Here is a 21,867-nt window from a genome sequence, read left to right as displayed (position 1 = left end):
ATTTAGGTTGAGGTCAGATGATTGTGGAGGTCAGGTCATCTGATGCAGCACTCCATCACTCTCCTTCTTGGTCAAATAGCCCTTCCACAGCCTGGAGGTGTGTTGGGTCACTGTCCTGTTGAAAAAACAAATGATACTGCCACTAAGAACAAATCAGATGGGATGGCATATCACTGCAGAATGCTGTCATAGCCATGCTAGTTAAGTATGCCTTGAATTCTAAATCAATCACAGTGTCACCAGCAAAGCATCATCACACCTCCTCCTCCATGCTTCACGGTGGGAACCACAAATGCAGAGATCATCCATTCACCTACTCTGCGTCTCACAAAGACACAGCGGTTAGACCCAAAAATCTAACATTTGGACTCATCCGACCTAACGAGAGATTTCCAACGATCTAATGTCCATTGCTCGTGTTTCTTGGCCCAAGCAAGTCTCTTATTCTTATTGGTGTCGTTTAGTAGTGGTTTCTTTGCAGCAATTCAACCATGAAGGCTTGATTTAAGCAGTCTCCCCTGAACAGTTGATGTTGAGATGTGTCTGTTACTTGAACTCTGTGAAGCATTTATTTGGGCTGCAATCTGAGGTGCAGTTAACTCTAATGAACTTATCCTCTGCAGCATAGGTAACTCTGGGTCTTCCTTTCTTGTGGCAGTGCTCATGAGAGCCAATTTCATCATAGCGCTTGATGGTTTTTGAGACTGTACTACATTTTCGGTATTGACTGACCTTAATGTCTTAAAGTGATGATGGACTGTCATTTCTCTTTGCTTATTTGAGCTGTTCCTGACATAATATGGACTTGGTATTTTACCGTATACCCCCCCTACCTTGTCACAACACAACTGATTGGCTCAAACGCATTAAGGAAAGACGTTCTACAAATCACCTTTTAACAAGGCACACCTGTTAATTGAAATGCATTCCAGGTGACTACCTCATGAAGATGGTTGAGAGAATGCCAAGAGTGTGCAAAGATGTCATCAAGGCAAAGGGTGGCTACTTTGAAGAATCTAAAATATATTTTGATTGTTTAACACTTTTTTGGTTACTACATGATTCCATGTGTTATTTCATAGTTTTGACGTCTTGACTATTATTCTACAATGTAGAAATGAGTAGGTGAGTCCAATCTTTTGACTGGTACTGTATACAAAATTGTTTTTACTACAGTATTTATACTATAGAAAACTCTAAATACTACAGTGTACTACAGTCATGTCTGCAACACTACAGTAAATACTCCAGTAAAGTCTGCAAAAACACTACAGTGAATACTATAGTATTTAACCATAGTATACTATAGTATTTTTCATGTGGGTAGATGTGTTGAAGATATGTATTGCTTTCAACCACACAAACGGCAGCCTTGACTGTCTGTCCCCTCCACCTACCAGGGTGAAAGTGTTGACCATTAGTCTTGGCAGTTACAGGGCGATCGTGTAGATTGGTAGTAGTGAACTGTCGGGCCACACAGGTGACAAGGGGAGGCAGAGCTGCTATAAAACACAGGGTGAAACCAATGTGTCACTCTCACTCGGCCAAAGAGGAAGAAATTATTAGTTTCCTTCAGACAAGTCCCTCACTCCACAACCCAGCCAGCAAGCCAGACATTGAGGATGTTGCCACCTTTGCTGTGTGTAACCCGAGACGTCGGTCCCTGCCCGCTGCCTGCCTACCACCGTCAGTTTGAAAAAACTCAAGTGTGTGTCCCTCGCTAGGACAGATGACACGCGCCGCCGTCTAAAAGCAGACCGTCGATAATCAACGCCTCAGTGTCTGCGTCACTTCTCACATTGACCTGAGAACAACCAAGACCGGTCTTGACCGGTTGTGGCTGTTGATAAAGGCTTTGGCGACACCCTGTGACAACTTTTGGTATGATACCTAACATGTTGAGGGACGGGAAGAAGAGCATGTGAGAGGGAGCACCTGTTTAGGGAGTATGCTTGGGCCAAAAGCAGTGGGGCACAGTAGGGGTGGAGGACAGGGCAAGCTGTTAACTGTAGAGATATGTACTGTTTGTAAAGATGAGGGGAACAGCCGCTGAAACACTTTCTCTGCACCCCTCGGCCATTATATTATATGACCATGCATGTAAATCTCTACTTCCACTCCAATTGAGACACTGCGTTCTGTCACTGTCTCTTCTCTCGCATGATACAATAATCACCCACAGTAACAAACTGAATGTATGTATGCTAATAGTGGCCCTTATTTAACACGTGGGGAAGAATTATGCAACAGACCAGCCTCCACGCCACCCCTCCACCCTGTGCTATTTTCATGGCAGCTGACAGATCTGTGGCTAACGACAACTTCATCCTTCGACATTGGACAAGCAGTTCCACCTAGTGGATGTAGAAAGTGTTTCCTAACACAGTATGTCATTCTCCGGAGAATGAGTTGGCCAATCAGCAGTCTAGAGGAGATTGCGTTGGCCAATCAGCGGTCTAGAGGAGATTGTGTTGGCCAATCAGCGGTCTAGAGGAGATTGCGTTGGTCAATCAGCAGTCTAGAGGGTGAGCTGGCCAATCTACTCCCATGAATAGTATTACCACACTGTTGGAGCTAAAAACAAACACATTGTTGCGCCTGCAAATATGTGTACTGACCAATAAAATGTGATGTGTCTGTGGATACCACTCATATTATACTGCTCAATGTATTTATACACCTGCCCCCATCCACCCCTTCCCCAATACACATGTAAATATTGGACTATAAATTGTGCTTTCCTGTATTATACTTAAGCCAAAATTCTTTATTCTATTTCATTTACTTTGTCTTATTTCTTATTGTTCTTGCATTGAGGAACCTGTAAGCATTTTGATGGATGATGTATTCTATGCTCGAATATATGCCATTTGTTTTGTTCATGACAAACTCGGAACTTGATTTGACTGGCATCCACCCACACTATTCCAGTACAGAAAAACATCCCTTTAACATACTTAATTACCATTTTTGGAAGGAAAATAATTTCACTCATATTGTAAGTAATTATAGGTCATATTATGTAGAAATCAAATGCTAGACATTTGAGATATCACACACCTTTCGGTTTAGCCTTAAGTAACCATACCAAACGTAACATCTCCTAATTTGAGAGTAAAGAAATTCCAGGACAATGTTACGTCTAGTCTAGGAGACCAGGCTGACTAATGCAATGTAACCTTACTCCATACTCACAGAAAAGGATTCCAGCACAACCTACTCTCACTGGCTGTTTTAAAGTATCTGTCCTACTACAACACCAAGAGGCTTTCCAGTCATCCATGAAGGGAAGAGCATGTCTGCTCTCAACCCTAACTGAAGGAGGCCTATAAAAAAAAGGCTGCAAGACATGTGGACAATCTCAATTGCATACCCCTCTTTCTCCCTCCTCAAAACCCATTGGATGAGAAAGCCAGAGGTCCCACCCCTCTGACCTTCAATAGATTTGAGACTGCAATTGAGATCTTCCCCATGGTGGTGGTCTATTTCTGGAATCTCTAACCAGAGCAAGTACGCATGTGTATGAGGGGGAGATCAATTTGTAGGCTAGCAATAGTTTTACTCCCTTTGTGAAAGGAAATACAGGGAGTCGTCTCATATGAGAGAGGTTGTTACCATCTTGTCATTGTCCTAATGCAGCCATCTTTATCATGGGTGAGCACTGACAGCTAAACCTTACACCATTCAAATTCCCTCAGAGCTCCATAAAGCAGGGATGGGCAAAAAAAATCTGAACTCGAGGGCCAGTCGCACGCAGGTCTGCGATTCTACTAATTTTGCCATTGGGCAGAGAAAATAGGTTTACAGCTATTTTGATGCAAATCTAAACATTGACAGGGTGGCGATGTTGGCAGTAATAATAGCTGTAAACTATTAATGGAGATTCGCGGTCAGTAATCACTAGATGTTTAGATAGCTGGCTAGACATAATCCAAAAAAAGTTATCTGCCTTGAGTGACCAACAAGAACTGCTGACAACCAAATTTTGAAATTGCACCATGTGCATTCTACCTCACCTGTAAATTGAGAGTTCCTAAAAATACAAATTTCTGGCCACATCATTTTAATACCAACATGTGAAAGCATGTGAAAGCAGAGTGACACTAAAGAGCTTCAATGTACAGAAAACTATTAAACAACAAAGTGGCAATATGTCAGACTTTTATTCACAAGAGCATTTAACTAGGAAGTTAGGATATCTCAACATGTCCAGACACATACAACACATTTACACCGATGTCATTGGCAACATGTTTTTAAACATGTGTTTACATTAAGTCATCAAAAATGGTTTGAATGTCTTTGCTATGGGTAACATATCTGTAATGAGTGAATATTACCCAAACTTGCATTTGTTAACATGATTGCTAATCAAGTCAGCATTACCCATTAAGTGTAGATTAGAACTGCAACACTACATGTGAAGTGGACTTGAAACCTTACTTCCTTCCTCAGTCATCCGCACGTGTCCATCGATCTGGCAACAGCCGAGCTGATTGCAGTCAGGTAGGAGGCAAGTAGGAGTGACCTGAAAAAGGCTCGCACAAGAGTAAATACAGCAGATGGCCGTGAACACATCTGGGTACTGTGTATACAACCAAGTCGACCAAAGGCAAATTACTCCATATCGGCTATGAGACTACACCTGTAGTGAGGTCAATGAAATGCAATCAAATGAAGTCAAATTGCACCATAGCACCTTGAACCTGGATGACTCCACTACCTGCCACGTTTACCTGTTGGTGACGCAGGTTTACCTGGGATACCTTAGCGGTGGACTCAACTTCACCGGAAGCGACGCTGGGAGCGAGCGCCCCCTACTGACAGGCAGCGTCCGGTGAGTCGCTGTGAGGACAAGGAAAGCCCAAAATGTAACATGATTGTGCAATAGACCATAGTCAAATGAAATTCAAAATACATTTGTTAACGTTTAATTTAAACGTTTTAGCAAAATAAAAATAAACAGGCAGTAATTAACCAGGGTCTTATTTACAATATACATCTTATTTTACAATAACCTTATGCACACCTTGGTTTGCGAAGTTTAGAGTCAATGCATTGGTCAGCTCTGCCACAGACTGGTTCAAGCCTGATCAACATGATCCAAAATGGAGATACATTTCGTCGAAGTCCCTCTGTTGAAAGTCAAGAGAAGTTTCACACGCGCTCCTGGGTGAAAGAGAGGCGCTAGAAACAAATGAAACTGGGTGCGACTTGAACTGGCTGGAACTGGTGTCGATGTGCATGTCGTCGTATACAATGTCCATCAGATACTGTGTTGTGTTCTTTGGCGCCATTACGCCTAGTGGTCGTGTAATTCTGCCGATATTCTCGGTCGCCACACACGTCATCTCTTCGCCGTTGTCGGCCAAAAGTTGTTCTTGGTTGACCAGTTTAGTGAGTACCCTCTTCTGTTCGTAACGAATGTATTTTTTGAGAGTGGCTTTGACAAGGTTGGTGCGCCACCGTTTCAGGCCTTCCTTGGAACTCAAATGGAGAAGTTTCCTCAGTCTGCACTTTGAAAGTTTACCAGATCTTCTGGAGCAGCATGGTTTCAGTACTTCGAATTCCACTTCAGTTTCCATGCTATCCAAGCACATTTCACAAAATGTTAAAAAATAAATCGTGTCTGTGAGTTAGCCGTTTGTAATATCAACTCAGCCAGCTAAATTAGCTAGATAATTCACAACTATACAGCTGGATAAATTCAACTGAATCAAAATAAAATGTTCGAGGATAAAAATTAAAATGCACTTAACGTTACAATGATGCGTCTTACGACCAAAAACGTAGTCAAAAGATTAAAAAGCCACGATCCACCTCTCTGCAGTATCACAAAATGGAATGAGCCGTAAAACGTTGACAGCACATCGCTATCTTCTGAAAAGGAAGTTCCCATGATCCTTTGGAGTAAAAATATCTTCTTCGATTAGGTTTAACGGCGGTTGGCATCCAATTTGCTGCATTACCGCCACCTACTAGAGTGTGTGAGTGTAGTGTTCGAAGGTAGGGTGTTTATTGCTTGAAAAAGGCAAATGTATTAAATAAAAACCCTACCTTCGAACACTACACTCACTAATTTCAAAGTCATATAAAATCAAGTTAACACCACCCTACTCCACTAATTACATGTATTTATTCCTACCTCATGCCATCATCCTGAAAGGATGGGACATCACCGCTTAACACACCCTGTAACTCTTATGTCAAGTCTCACACACCCACATACCTCTCTGCAGCTGCCACCACGACCTACATTTTCTGGGACTTCCATTCCATCCCTGCAGTACAGTTGATAACAATTTCTACAAATGCTAAAAATCCAATCTTACTGAATCGTATACCACTGTTTGGCTTATCCCTCTGTACTGGTATAGCTCAACTAGTCTCAACACTCCTCCCCATTAACCCATCTTCCTCTACTTTCTTCACTGCCTCAGAACTTCTGCACTACTCTAACCCTGGAAACCTCAACCTGCCTCTCTCGCACGGGACATTTCTGATCCCCAGCTCCATGGGCACCCCTATAATTAACACATTCCACTACTTTCCCCAATACTACACATTCCTTTGTCTCATGCCCTTCTGCACACCTTGGCCCCTCCCTCCTACACATGTCCATAAGCTTGACACCTATGACATCGTAATGTATTCGGCTCGTACAGGATCATTTATATCTCCTAACTTCACTTTGTCGGGCAAAGACTCAACTTCAAAACTAAAATGAACAGACAATGACTCTTCTGTTTCCCCACTCGCCACCCTGTCTGCAACTTTTATATTTACTGCTACTCCAGTTATCACTCCTTTCATTGGTGCCCTTTTCTTGAGAGCAAGACAATTCATGTTCTTTGCCCCCATTTGTTTTACTCCGAGCGCCTTCTCCCTCTGACCAACAGAAACACAAACAATTATCACTAGACCCCTTCTGGTTACCCTCACCGATTCCACATTATCCAACTCTTTTTTTCACCCACCGTGAAACCACAAATGGATCAGCCAAAAGGCAAGAGTCCACTTTTTCCATAAACTTCACTCCTACTGTCACAGACTCATCTTTCTCCTGATCCTCGGTGCATACCTCGGTCCCCGATAACTTCACCACACCTACCACCTCCGATACTTCACCCTCATTCACTTCCATTTCTCCTCCTGTCTTCAGCTCCCTCTGTTTACACATTCTATCATTCCTATTTAACAAACCATCTACTTTTTCCCACCATTTTTATCCGACTCAAGCTCACTCTCTTCTTCCCTCTCTCTCTTAGACCTCCTCTCCCTCTCTTTTCCCCTCCATTCCTCCTACGTTTTCCAAGAATACGTCTCCTTATGATAATACTGCACTACTCCTGACAACCATCTTGTTCTTGCTTTCTCTAGGGACTCCCTTTCCGCTCGGAGTAAAAACAGTCGACTTCTCTGTAATGTAAAATTATTAGCGCCACCTATACAGGGTCATCACTAGTTACCACACAAAGTCATACACCTAGTGTATTTCTACAATTTCTCTTCTTAAAATGTGATTTAAAACCTAACTGTAATCACACTGCTAACCGTATGCCTAACCTTAAATTAAGTAGCATGCTCAGATTCCTAATGACGTCTCAGATTTCATTATTTGCAAACAGGGACAGTTTCGTTGCAAACAAGACACACCGATTTGGCATTGGAGAAATAAACTCAGTAAAAAAAGAAATGTCCCTTTTTCAGGACCCTGTCTTTCAAATATAATTTGTAAAAATCCAAATAACTTCACAGATCTTCATTGTAAAGGGTTTTAACACTGCTTCCCATGCTTGCTCAATGAACCATAAACAATTATGGTTGTGGAACGGTCCTTAAGACACTAACAGCTTACAGACGGTAGGCAATTAAGGTCACAGTTAAGAAAATGTAGGACACTAAAGAGGCCTTTCTACTTACTCTGAAAAACACCAAAAGAAAGATGCCCAGGGTCCCTGCTTATCTGCATGAACTTGCCTTAGGCATGCTGCAAGGAGGCATGAGGACTGCAGATGTGGCCAGGGCAATAAATGTCCATACTGTGAGATGCCTAAGACAGTGCTACAGGGAGACAGGACTGACAGCTGATCATCCTCTCAGTGGCAGACCATGTGTAACAACACCTGCACAGGATCGGTACATCCGAACATCACACCTGCGGGACAGGTACACCAGGAACACACAATCCCTCCATCAGTGCTCAGACTGTCCGCAATAGGCCGAGGGCTTGTAGGCCTGTTGTATGGCAGGTCCTCACCAGACAACCTCTGCAACAACATCACCTATGGGCACAAACCTACCTTCGCTGGACCAGACAGGACTGGCAAAAAGTGCTCGTCACTAACGGTTTTTGTCTCACCGGGGTGATGGTTGGATTCGCGTTTATTGTTGAAGGAATGAGCTTTACACAGAGGCCTGTACTCTGGAGCGGGATCAATTTGGAGGTGGAGGGCCCATCATGGTCTTGGGCGGTGTGTCACAGCATCATTAGAAGGAGCTTGTTGTCATTGCAGGAAATCTCAATGCCATGCGTTACTGGGAAGACATCCTCCTCCCTCATGTGGTACCCTTCCTGCAGATTCATCCTGACATGACCCTCCAGCATGACAATGCCACCAGCTATACTGCTCGTTCTGTGCGTGATTTCCTGCAAGACAGGAATGTCAGTGTTCTGCCATGGCCAGCGAATAGCCCTGATCTCAATCCCATTGAGCACGTCTGGGACCTGTTGGATCGGAGGGTGAGGGCTAGGGCCATTCCCCCCAACTTGCAGGTGCCTTGGTGGAAGAGTGGGGTAACATCTCACAGCAAGAACGGTCAAATCTGGTGCAGTCCATGAGGAGGACATGCACTGTTACTTTTGATTTTGACTCCCCCTTTGTTCAGGGACACATTATCCAATTTCTGTTAGTCACATGTCTGTGGAACTTGTTCAGTCTATGTCTCAGTTGTTGAATCTTGTTATGTTCATACAAATATTTACACATGTTAAGTTTGCTGAAAATAAACGCAGTTGACAGTGAGAGGATGTTTCTTTTTTTGCTGAGTTTATGATAAAATGAACACATAGGACTATCTCTCTACCCATTCTTTGTCTGTAATTTCGGCAGTGGTGCAAAAAGTACCCGTTTGTCATACCTAAGTAAAAGTAAAGATACCTTAATAGAAATGACTCAAGTAAAACTGAAAGTTACCCAGTAAAATACTACATCGGTAAAAGTCTAAAAGTGTTTCGTTTTAAATATACTTAACTAAGTATCAAAAGTAAATGTAATTGCAAAAATATACTTAAGTATCAAAATAAAAGTATAAATGATTTCAAATTCCTTATTTTTCTTGTTTGTCCTTTAAAAAAAATATATTTTATGGAAAAAGCAAAAAGTAAATTATTTATCTACGAACATAGTGAAGTAAAAGTTATCAAAAATATAAATAGTAAAGTACATATACCCCCAAAACGACTTATGAAGTACTTAAAAGTATTTTTACTTAAGTACTTTACACCACTGAATGTTGGTCTTTTGTATGGCATTGTAAACTATTCTGCTAATATGTAAAATTACGTAGAATTGCATGAAATGTTTATAAAAAGCTATCAAAAATCCCATGTTGCCATGTAATGTTTATAGGACAAAGAGTTTCTAAAACTACATATGTAAGGCTCTGGTCTGTTTAAGAAGTGATGGTAAACGGTATAGACATGTTATCTGCTACCCACTTTGTTTTAATGATTATTTTGGGTATAGGGGAGGTTCACTGTTATTGTTTTTTCTAGCGTCCAGAGACGGTTAGGTAAAATATTTACTGAAGAGAGCGCCATCCATTTGTTTTTGGTAAAGTCGAGCCATTCCAGCCTGGATGGGGAAAAATCTGCTTATTTTGGGAAACAGTTCAGTTGTATGCAGGTTGTCTCTTGAGAGGTCCACCCCAAAATAGACAACACAAGAGAGCATAAGCAACATTTATATTAGTAGCAGACATACAGTACATACAGAACAAGCATACATATTCTTCCACCAGGTGGCACATTTAACTATCAGTATTATTATTGTGCCACAAGAGGGCAGCTCAGCAACAAAACTCAGTTCATTAAGGGCTTAGCCTTTAGGCTATGATTACAATTGATCAGATATTTATTTTTTTACGGTCAGTGTGTTCATTTCGTACATATCCTTTTGTTGTGTGAACTGTTTCTGGCTGTGGAAAATAAGCAATGCCCAGAACTGAGCAAGGCTCACAACAACCGATGAATACAGCATGATTGAGGAGGCAAAGGTCTGGAATAGAATTTTTATTTTTTTATTTTTTTTATTTCACCTTTATTTAACCAGGTAGGCTAGTTGAGAACAAGTTCTCATTTGCAACTGCGACCTGGCCAAGATAAGGCATAGCAGTGTGAACAGACAACACAGAGTTACACATGGAGTAAACAATTAGCAAGTCAATAACACAGTAGAAAAAAGGGGAGTCTATATATACATTGTGTGCAAAAGGCTTGAGAAGGTAGGCAAATAATTACAATTATGCAGATTAACACTGGAGTGATAAATGATCAGATGGTTATGTACAGGTAGAGATATTGGTGTGCAAAAGAGCAGAAAAATAAAAATAAATAAATAAAAACAGTATGGGGATGAGGTAGGTGAAAATGGGTGGGCTATTTACCAATAGACTATGTACAGCTGCAGCGATCGGTTAGCTGCTCAGATAGCAGATGTTTGAAGTTGGTGAGGGAGATAAAAGTCTCCAACTTCAGCGATTTTTGCAATTCGTTCCAGTCACAGGCAGCAGAGAACTGGAACGAAAGGCGGCCAAATGAGGTGTTGGCTTTAGGGATGATCAGTGAGATACACCTGCTGGAGCGCGTGCTACGGATGGGTGTTGCCATCGTAACCAGTGAACTGAGATAAGGCGGAGCTTTACCTAGCATGGACTTGTAGATGACCTGGAGCCAGTGGGTCTGGCGACGAATATGTAGCGAGGGCCAGCCGACTAGAGCATACAAGTCGCAGTGGTGGGTGGTATAAGGTGCTTTAGTGACAAAACGGATGGCACTGTGATAAACTGCATCCAGTTTGCTGAGTAGAGTGTTGGAAGCAATTTTGTAGATGACGTCGCCGAAGTCGAGGATCGGTAGGATAGTCAGTTTTACTAGGGTAAGTTTGGCGGCGTGAGTGAAGGAGGCTTTGTTGCGGAATAGAAAGCTGACTCTTGATTTGATTTTCGATTGGAGATGTTTGATATGGGTCTGGAAGGAGAGTTTAGAGTCTAGCCAGACACCTAGGTACTTATAGATGTCCACATATTCAAGGTCGGAACCATCCAGGGTGGTGATGCTGGTCAGGCGTGCGGGTGCAGGCAGCGAACGGTTGAAAAGCATGCATTTGGTTTTACTAGCGTTTAAGAGCAGTTGGAGGCCACGGAAGGAGTGCTGTATGGCATTGAAGCTCGTTTGGAGGTTAGATAGCACAGTGTCCAAGGACGGGCCGGAAGTATATAGAATGGTGTCGTCTGCGTAGAGGTGGATCAGGGAATCGCCCGCAGCATGAGAAACATCATTGATATATACAGAGAAAAGAGTCGGCCCGAGAATTGAACCCTGTGGCACCCCCATAGAGACTGCCAGAGGACCGGACAGCATGCCCTCCGATTTGACACACTGAACTCTGTCTGCAAAGTAATTGGTGAACCAGGAACCATCCGAAAAACCGAGGCTACTGAGTCTGCCGATAAGAATACGGTGATTGACAGAGTCGAAAGCCTTGGCAAGGTCTATGAAGACCGCTGCACAGTACTGTCTTTTATCGATGGCGGTTATGATATCGTTTAGTACCTTGAGCGTGGCTGAGGTACACCCGTGACCGGCTCGGAAACCAGATTGCACAGCGGAGAAGGTACGGTGGGATTCAAGATGGTCAGTGACCTGTTTGTTGACTTGGCTTTCGAAGACCTTAGATAGGCAGGGCAGGATGGATATAGGTCTGTAACAGTTTGGGTCCAGGGTGTCGCCCCCTTTGAAGAGGGGGATGACTGCGGCAGCTTTCCAATCCTTGGGGATCTCAGACGATATGAAAGAGAGGTTGAACAGGCTGGTAATAGGGGTTGCGACAATGGCGGCGGATAGTTTCAGGAATAGAGGGTCCAGATTGTCCAGCCCAGCTGATTTGTACGGGTCCAGGTTTTGCAGCTCTTTCAGGACATCTGCTATCTGGATTTGGGTAAAGGAGAACCTGGAGAGGCTTGGGCGAGTAGCTGCGGGGGGGGGGGAGCTGTTGTCCGAGGTTGGAGTAGCCAGGCGGAAGGCATGGCCAGCCGTTGAGAAATGCTTGTTGAAGTTTTCGATAATCATGGATTTATCGGTGGTGACCATGTTACCTAGTCTCAGTGCAGTGGGCAGCTGGGAGGAGGTGCTCTTGTTCTCCATGGACTTCACAGTGTCCCAGAACTTTTTGGAGTTGGAGCTACAGGATGCAAACTTCTGCCTGAAGAAGTTGGCTTTAGCTTTCCTGACTGACTGTGTGTATTGGTTCCTGACTTCCCTGAACAGTTGCATATCGCGGGGACTATTCGATGTTAGCGCAGTCCGCCACAGGATGTTTTTGTGCTGGTCGAGGGCAGTCAGGTCTGGAGTGAACCAGGGGCTATATCTGTTCTTAGTTCTGCATTTTTTGAACGGAGCATGCTTATCTAAAATGGTGAGGAAGTTACTTTTAAAGAAAGACCAGGCATCCTCAACTGACGGGATGAGGTCAATGTCCTTCCAGGATACCCGGGCCAGGTCGATTAGAAAGGCCTGCTCACAGAAGTGTTTTAGGGAGCGTTTGACAGTGATGAGGGGTGGTCGTTTGACTAGACTAGAAGCCAGTGAAAAGACAAGTACAGACATTAGGCCCCGCTTTCACACACACACACACACACACACACACACACACACACACACACACACACACACACACACACACACACACACACACACACACACACACACACACACACACACACACACACACACACACACACACACACACACACACACACACACACACCTACCTCAAAGATAGGGCTGTCTGTAATGCCATGGGATAATGGAATGTCAGCCTATTTCCTCTGCTCAAATCTCTACTTGTGCTCAATAGTCTAGGACTATTGACGACTATGTTGACTGTTGTAATGTGTTTCACTGATTCTATATTCATTCACTATATGGGTGCAATGCAGTTCTGATATCACAATATGTCTTGATTCTTGTATTCCTTGAAAGTTCATTTGTAGAGTATATCCATATATTTAGCATACCACTAAATGTTTTGTATATTTCTGGTGTACTTTTGCTGACCAAAACAAATCTGTTATCTGGCCTACTTGTTTCCATGATTTACTAACCTGTTATCTGGCAAATTTCTTACCCTGATTTATTGACCTGTTATCTGGCCTTCTTGTTTCCCTAATTTACTAACCTGTGATATTTCCATTACCAGAGGACTACTCTCTATCTCTTTTGTAGGCCTACAAGAAAATACTAGGTCTACAAGAAAATACCAAGTCTACTAGGTCTACAATAAAATATTAGGTCTACAAAAAAATACTAGGTCTACAAGAAAATATTAGGTCTACAAGAAAATACCAAGTCTACTAGGTCTACAAGAAAATATTAGGTCTACAAGAAAATACTAGGCCTACAAGAAAATACTAGATCTACAAGAAAATACTAGGTCTACAAGAAAATACTAGGTCTACAAGAAAATACCAAGTCTACTAGGTCTACAAGAAAATATTAGGTCTACAAGAAAATACTAGGCCTACAAGAAAATACCAAGTCTACTAGGTCTACAAGAAAATACTAGGCCTACAAGAAAATACCAAGTCTACTAGGTCTACAAGAAAATACTAGGTCTACAAGAAAATACTAGGTCTACAAGAAAATACTAGGTCTACAAGAAAATAATAGGTCTACAAGAAAATACTAAGTCTACTAGGTCTACAAGAAAATACTAGGTCTACTAGGTCTACAAGAAAATAATAGGTCTACAAGAAAATACCAAGTCTACTAGGTCTACAAGAAAATACTAGGTCTACTAGGTCTACAAGAAAATACTAGGTCTACTAGGTCTACAAGAAAATACTAGGTCTACAAGAAAATACCAAGTCTACTAGGTCTACAAGAAAATACTAGGTCTACTAGGTCTACAAGAAAATACTAGGTCTACTAGGTCTATGAGAAAGTACTAGGTCTACTAGGTCTATGAGAAAATACTAGGTCTACTAGGTCTACAAGAAAATACTAGGTCTACTAGGCCTACAAGAAAATACTAGGTCTACTAGGTCTACAAGAAAATACTAGGTCTACTAGTTCTACAAGAAAATACTAGGTCTACTAGGTCTACAAGAAAATACTAGGTCTACAAGAAAATACTAGGCCTACTAGGTCTACAAGAAAATACTAGGTCTACTAGGCCTACAAAAAATACTCGGCCTACTAGGTCTACAATAAAATACTAGGTCTAGTAGGCCTACAAGAAAATACTAGGTCTACAAGAAAATACTAGGTCTACAAGAAAATACTAGGTCTACTAGGTCTACAAGAAAATACTAGGCCTACAAGAAAATACTAGGTCTACTAGGTCTACAAGAAAATACTAGGTCTACTAGGTCTACAAGAAAATACTAGGTCTACAAGAAAATACTAGGCCCACAAGAAAATACTAGGCCTACAAGAAAATACTAGGCCTACAAGAAAATACTAGGCCTACAAGAAAATACTATGTCTACTAGGTCTACAAGAAAATACTAGGCCTACAAGAAAATACTAGGCCTACAAGAAAATACTAGGTCTACTAGGTCTACAAGAAAATACTAGGTCTACAAGAAAATACTAGGTCTACAAGAAAATACTAGGTCTACTAGGTCTACAAGAAAATACTAGGCCTACAAGAAAATACTAGGTCTACTAGGTCTACAAGAAAATACTAGGTCTACTAGGTCTACAAGAAAATACTAGGGCTACAAGAAAATTCTAGGTCTACAAGAAAATACTGGGTCTACTAGGTCTATGAGAAAATACTAGGTCTACTAGGTCTACAAGAAAATACCAAGTCTACTAGGTCTACAAGAAAATACTAGGTCTACAAGAAAATACTAGGTCTACAAGAAAATACTATGTCTACTATGTCTATGAGAAAATACTAGGTCTACTAGAAAATACTAAGTCTACAAGAAAATACTATGTCTACTATGTCTATGAGAAAATACTAGGTCTACTAGGCCTACAAGAAAATACTAGGTCTACAATAAAATACTAGGCCTACTAGGCCTACAAGAAAATACTAGGTCTACTAGGCCTACAATAAAATACTAGGTCTACAAGAAAATACTAGGCCTACTAGGCCTACAAGAAAATACTAGGTCTACTAGGTCTACAAGAAAATACTAGGTCTACTAGGCCTACAAGAAAATACTAGGTCTACAAGAAAATACTAGGCCTACTAGGCCTACAAGAAAATACTAGGCCTACAAGAAAATACTAGGTCTACTAGGTCTACAAGCAAATACTAGGTTTACAAGGAAATACTAGGTCTACTAGGTCTATAAGAAAATACTAGGCCTACAAGAAAATACTAGGCCTACAAGAAAATACTAGGTCTACAAGAAAATACTAGGTCTACTAGGTCTACAAGAAAATACTATGTCTACGAGAAAATACTAGGTCTACTAGGTCTACAAGAAAATACTAGGTCTACAAGAAAATACTACGTCTACTAGGTCTACAAGAAAATACTAGGTCTACAAGAAAATACTAGGTCTACTAGGTCTACAAGTAAATACTAGGTCTACTAGGTCTACAAGAAAATACTAGGTCTACAAGAAAATACCAAGTCTACTAGGTCTACAAGAAAATACTAGGTCTACTAGGTCTACAAGAAAATACTAGGTCTACTAGGTCTATGAGAAAGTACTAGGTCTACTAGGTCTATGAGAAAATACTAGGTCTACTAGGTCTACAAGAAAATACTAGGTCTACTAGGCCTACAAGAAAATACTAGGTCTACTAGGTCTACAAGAAAATACTAGGTCTACTAGGTCTACAAGAAAATACTAGGTCTACTAGGTCTACAAGAAAATACTAGGTCTACTAGGTCTACAAGAAAACACTAGGCCTACTAGGTCTACAAGAAAATACTAGGTCTACTAGGCCTACAAAAAAATACTCGTTCTACTAGGTCTACAATAAAATACTAGGTCTACTAGGCCTACAAGAAAATACTAGGTCTACAAGAAAATACTACGTCTACTTGGTCTACAAGAAAATACTAGGTCTACAAGAAAATACTAGGTCTACAAGAAAATACTAGGCCCACAAGAAAATACTAGGCCTACAAGAAAATACTAGGCCTACAAGAAAATACTAGGCCTACAAGAAAATACTATGTCTACTAGGTCTACAAGAAAATACTAGGCCTACAAGAAAATACTAGGCCTACTAGAAAATACTAGGTCTACTAGGTCTACAAGAAAATACTAGGTCTACAAGAAAATACTAGGTCTACAAGAAAATACTAGGTCTACAAGAAAATACTAGGACTACTAGGTCTACAAGAAAATACTATGTCTACGAGAAAATACTAGGTCTACTAGGTCTACAAGAAAATACTAGGTCTACAAGAAAATACTAAGTCTACTAGGTCTACAAGAAAATACTAGGTCTACAAGAAAATACTAGGTCTACTAGGTCTACAAGAAAATACTAGGTCTACTAGGTCTACAAGAAAATACTAGGTCTACAAGAAAATACCAAGTCTACTAGGTCTACAAGAAAATACTAGGTCTACTAGGTCTACAAGAAAATACTAGGTCTACTAGGTCTATGAGAAAGTACTAGGTCTACTAGGTCTATGAGAAAATACTAGGTCTACTAGGTCTACAATAAAATACTAGGTCTACTAGGCCTACAAGAAAATACTAGGTCTACTAGGTCTACAAGAAAATACTAGGTCTACTAGGTCTACAAGAAAATACTAGGTCTACTAGGTCTACAAGAAAATACTAGGTCTACTAGGTCTACAAGAAAATACTAGGCCTACTAGGTCTACAAGAAAATACTAGGTCTACTAGGCCTACAAAAAAATACTCGGCCTACTAGGTCTACAATAAAATACTAGGTCTACTAGGCCTACAAGAAAATACTAGGTCTACAAGAAAATACTAGGTCTACTTGGTCTACAAGAAAATACTAGGTCTACAAGAAAATACTAGGTCTACAAGAAAATACTAGGCCCACAAGAAAATACTAGGCCTACAAGAAAATACTAGGCCTACAAGAAAATACTAGGCCTACAAGAAAATACTATGTCTACTAGGTCTACAAGAAAATACTAGGCCTACAAGAAAATACTAGGCCTACAAGAAAACACTAGGCCTACTAGGTCTACAAGAAAATACTAGGTCTACTAGGTCTACAAGAAAATACTAGGTCTACTAGGTCTACAAGAAAATACCAAGTCTACTAGGTCTACAAGAAAATACTAGGTCTACAAGAAAATACTAGGTCTACAAGAAAATACTATGTCTACTATGTCTATGAGAAAATACTAGGTCTACTAGAAAATACTAAGTCTACAAGAAAATACTATGTCTACTATGTCTATGAGAAAATACTAGGTCTACTAGGCCTACAAGAAAATACTAGGTCTACAATAAAATACTAGGCCTACTAGGCCTACAAGAAAATACTAGGTCTACTAGGCCTACAATAAAATACTAGGTCTACAAGAAAATACTAGGCCTACTAGGCCTACAAGAAAATACTAGGTCTACTAGGTCTACAAGAAAATACTAGGTCTACTAGGCCTACAAGAAAATACTAGGTCTACAAGAAAATACTAGGCCTACTAGGCCTACAAGAAAATACTAGGCCTACAAGAAAATACTAGGTCTACTAGGTCTACAAGAAAATACTAGGTTTACAAGGAAATACTAGGTCTACTAGGTCTATAAGAAAATACTAGGCCTACAAGAAAATACTAGGCCTACAAGAAAATACTAGGTCTACAAGAAAATACTAGGTCTACTAGGTCTACAAGAAAATACTATGTCTACGAGAAAATACTAGGTCTACTAGGTCTACAAGAAAATACTAGGTCTACAAGAAAATACTACGTCTACTAGGTCTACAAGAAAATACTAGGTCTACTAGGCCTACAAGAAAATACTAGGTCTACAAGAAAATACTAGGCCTACTAGGCCTACAAGAAAATACTAGGCCTACAAGAAAATACTATGTCTACTAGGTCTACAAGAAAATACTAGGCCTACAAGAAAATACTAGGCCTACTAGAAAATACTAGGTCTACTAGGTCTACAAGAAAATACTAGGTCTACAAGAAAATACTAGGTCTACAAGAAAATACTAGGTCTACAAGAAAATACTAGGACTACTAGGTCTACAAGAAAATACTATGTCTACGAGAAAATACTAGGTCTACTAGGTCTACAAGAAAATACTAGGTCTACAAGAAAATACTAAGTCTACTAGGTCTACAAGAAAATACTAGGTCTACAAGAAAATACTAGGTCTACTAGGTCTACAAGAAAATACTAGGTCTACTAGGTCTACAAGAAAATACTAGGTCTACAAGAAAATACCAAGTCTACTAGGTCTACAAGAAAATACTAGGTCTACTAGGTCTACAAGAAAATACTAGGTCTACTAGGTCTATGAGAAAGTACTAGGTCTACTAGGTCTATGAGAAAATACTAGGTCTACTAGGTCTACAATAAAATACTAGGTCTACTAGGCCTACAAGAAAATACTAGGTCTACTAGGTCTACAAGAAAATACTAGGTCTACTAGGTCTACAAGAAAATACTAGGTCTACTAGGTCTACAAGAAAATACTAGGTCTACTAGGTCTACAAGAAAATACTAGGCCTACTAGGTCTACAAGAAAATACTAGGTCTACTAGGCCTACAAAAAAATACTCGGCCTACTAGGTCTACAATAAAATACTAGGTCTACTAGGCCTACAAGAAAATACTAGGTCTACAAGAAAATACTAGGTCTACTTGGTCTACAAGAAAATACTAGGTCTACAAGAAAATACTAGGTCTACAAGAAAATACTAGGCCCACAAGAAAATACTAGGCCTACAAGAAAATACTAGGCCTACAAGAAAATACTAGGCCTACAAGAAAATACTATGTCTACTAGGTCTACAAGAAAATACTAGGCCTACAAGAAAATACTAGGCCTACAAGAAAACACTAGGCCTACTAGGTCTACAAGAAAATACTAGGTCTACTAGGTCTACAAGAAAATACTAGGTCTACTAGGTCTACAAGAAAATACCAAGTCTACTAGGTCTACAAGAAAATACTAGGTCTACAAGAAAATACTAGGTCTACAAGAAAATACTATGTCTACTATGTCTATGAGAAAATACTAGGTCTACTAGAAAATACTAAGTCTACAAGAAAATACTATGTCTACTATGTCTATGAGAAAATACTAGGTCTACTAGGCCTACAAGAAAATACTAGGTCTACAATAAAATACTAGGCCTACTAGGCCTACAAGAAAATACTAGGTCTACTAGGCCTACAATAAAATACTAGGTCTACAAGAAAATACTAGGCCTACTAGGCCTACAAGAAAATACTAGGTCTACTAGGTCTACAAGAAAATACTAGGTCTACTAGGCCTACAAGAAAATACTAGGTCTACAAGAAAATACTAGGCCTACTAGGCCTACAAGAAAATACTAGGCCTACAAGAAAATACTAGGTCTACTAGGTCTACAAGAAAATACTAGGTTTACAAGGAAATACTAGGTCTACTAGGTCTATAAGAAAATACTAGGCCTACAAGAAAATACTAGGCCTACAAGAAAATACTAGGTCTACAAGAAAATACTAGGTCTACTAGGTCTACAAGAAAATACTATGTCTACGAGAAAATACTAGGTCTACTAGGTCTACAAGAAAATACTAGGTCTACAAGAAAATACTACGTCTACTAGGTCTACAAGAAAATACTAGGTCTACAAGAAAATACTAGGTCTACTAGGTCTACAAGAAAATACTAGGTCTACAAGAAAATACCAAGTCTACTAGGTCTACAAGAAAATACTAGGTCTACTAGGTCTACAAGAAAATACTAGGTCTACTAGGTCTATGAGAAAGTACTAGGTCTACTAGGTCTATGAGAAAATACTAGGTCTACTAGGTCTACAAGAAAATACTAGGTCTACTAGGCCTACAAGAAAATACTAGGTCTACTAGGTCTACAAGAAAATACTAGGTCTACTAGGTCTACAAGAAAATACTAGGTCTACTAGGTCTACAAGAAAATACTAGGTCTACTAGGTCTACAAGAAAACACTAGGCCTACTAGGTCTACAAGAAAATACTAGGTCTACTAGGCCTACAAAAAAATACTCGTTCTACTAGGTCTACAATAAAATACTAGGTCTACTAGGCCTACAAGAAAATACTAGGTCTACAAGAAAATACTAGGTCTACTTGGTCTACAAGAAAATACTAGGTCTACAAGAAAATACTAGGTCTACAAGAAAATACTAGGCCCACAAGAAAATACTAGGCCTACAAGAAAATACTAGGCCTACAAGAAAATACTAGGCCTACAAGAAAATACTATGTCTACTAGGTCTACAAGAAAATACTAGGCCTACAAGAAAATACTAGGCCTACTAGAAAATACTAGGTCTACTAGGTCTACAAGAAAATACTAGGTCTACAAGAAAATACTAGGTCTACAAGAAAATACTAGGTCTACAAGAAAATACTAGGACTACTAGGTCTACAAGAAAATACTATGTCTACGAGAAAATACTAGGTCTACTAGGTCTACAAGAAAATACTAGGTCTACAAGAAAATACTAAGTCTACTAGGTCTACAAGAAAATACTAGGTCTACAAGAAAATACTAGGTCTACTAGGTCTACAAGAAAATACTAGGTCTACTAGGTCTACAAGAAAATACTAGGTCTACTAGGTCTACAAGAAAATACTAGGCCTACTAGGTCTACAAGAAAATACTAGGTCTACTAGGCCTACAAAAAAATACTCGGCCTACTGGGTCTACAATAAAATACTAGGTCTACTAGGCCTATAAGAAAATACTAGGTCTACAAGAAAATACTAGGTCTACTTGGTCTACAAGAAAATACTAGGTCTACAAGAAAATACTAGGTCTACAAGAAAATACTAGGCCCACAAGAAAATACTAGGCCTACAAGAAAATACTAGGCCTACAAGAAAATACTAGGCCTACAAGAAAATACTATGTCTACTAGGTCTACAAGAAAATACTAGGCCTACAAGAAAATACTAGGCCTACAAGAAAACACTAGGCCTACTAGGTCTACAAGAAAATACTAGGTCTACTAGGTCTACAAGAAAATACTAGGTCTACTAGGTCTACAAGAAAATACCAAGTCTACTAGGTCTACAAGAAAATACTAGGTCTACAAGAAAATACTAGGTCTACAAGAAAATACTATGTCTACTATGTCTATGAGAAAATACTAGGTCTACTAGAAAATACTAAGTCTACAAGAAAATACTATGTCTACTATGTCTATGAGAAAATACTAGGTCTACTAGGCCTACAAGAAAATACTAGGTCTACAATAAAATACTAGGCCTACTAGGCCTACAAGAAAATACTAGGTCTACTAGGCCTACAATAAAATACTAGGTCTACAAGAAAATACTAGGCCTACTAGGCCTACAAGAAAATACTAGGTCTACTAGGTCTACAAGAAAATACTAGGTCTACTAGGCCTACAAGAAAATACTAGGTCTACAAGAAAATACTAGGCCTACTAGGCCTACAAGAAAATACTAGGC

The 21,867-nt window shown here is 40.0% G+C and overlaps 1 long non-coding RNA gene across 1 annotated transcript; it reads right to left on the bottom strand.

The window, feature by feature from the left end:
- Positions 1-4,144: 4,144 nt before the first annotated feature.
- LOC110518028 lies at positions 4,145-5,888 on the bottom strand. Its single transcript, XR_002472636.2, has 2 exons — positions 5,030-5,888; positions 4,145-4,845 (listed from the first exon to the last, which is right to left on the bottom strand). It is a non-coding gene; the product is annotated as an uncharacterized LOC110518028 (long non-coding RNA).
- Between the last annotated feature and the right edge of the window lie 15,979 nt (positions 5,889-21,867).

This window comes from Oncorhynchus mykiss, chromosome 15 (assembly GCF_013265735.2).
Source record: "Oncorhynchus mykiss isolate Arlee chromosome 15, USDA_OmykA_1.1, whole genome shotgun sequence".
Classification (NCBI taxonomy): Eukaryota; Metazoa; Chordata; class Actinopteri; order Salmoniformes; family Salmonidae; genus Oncorhynchus; species Oncorhynchus mykiss.
Note: the sequence above shows the minus strand (reverse complement) of the source record. Positions and strands in the feature narration are given on the sequence as shown.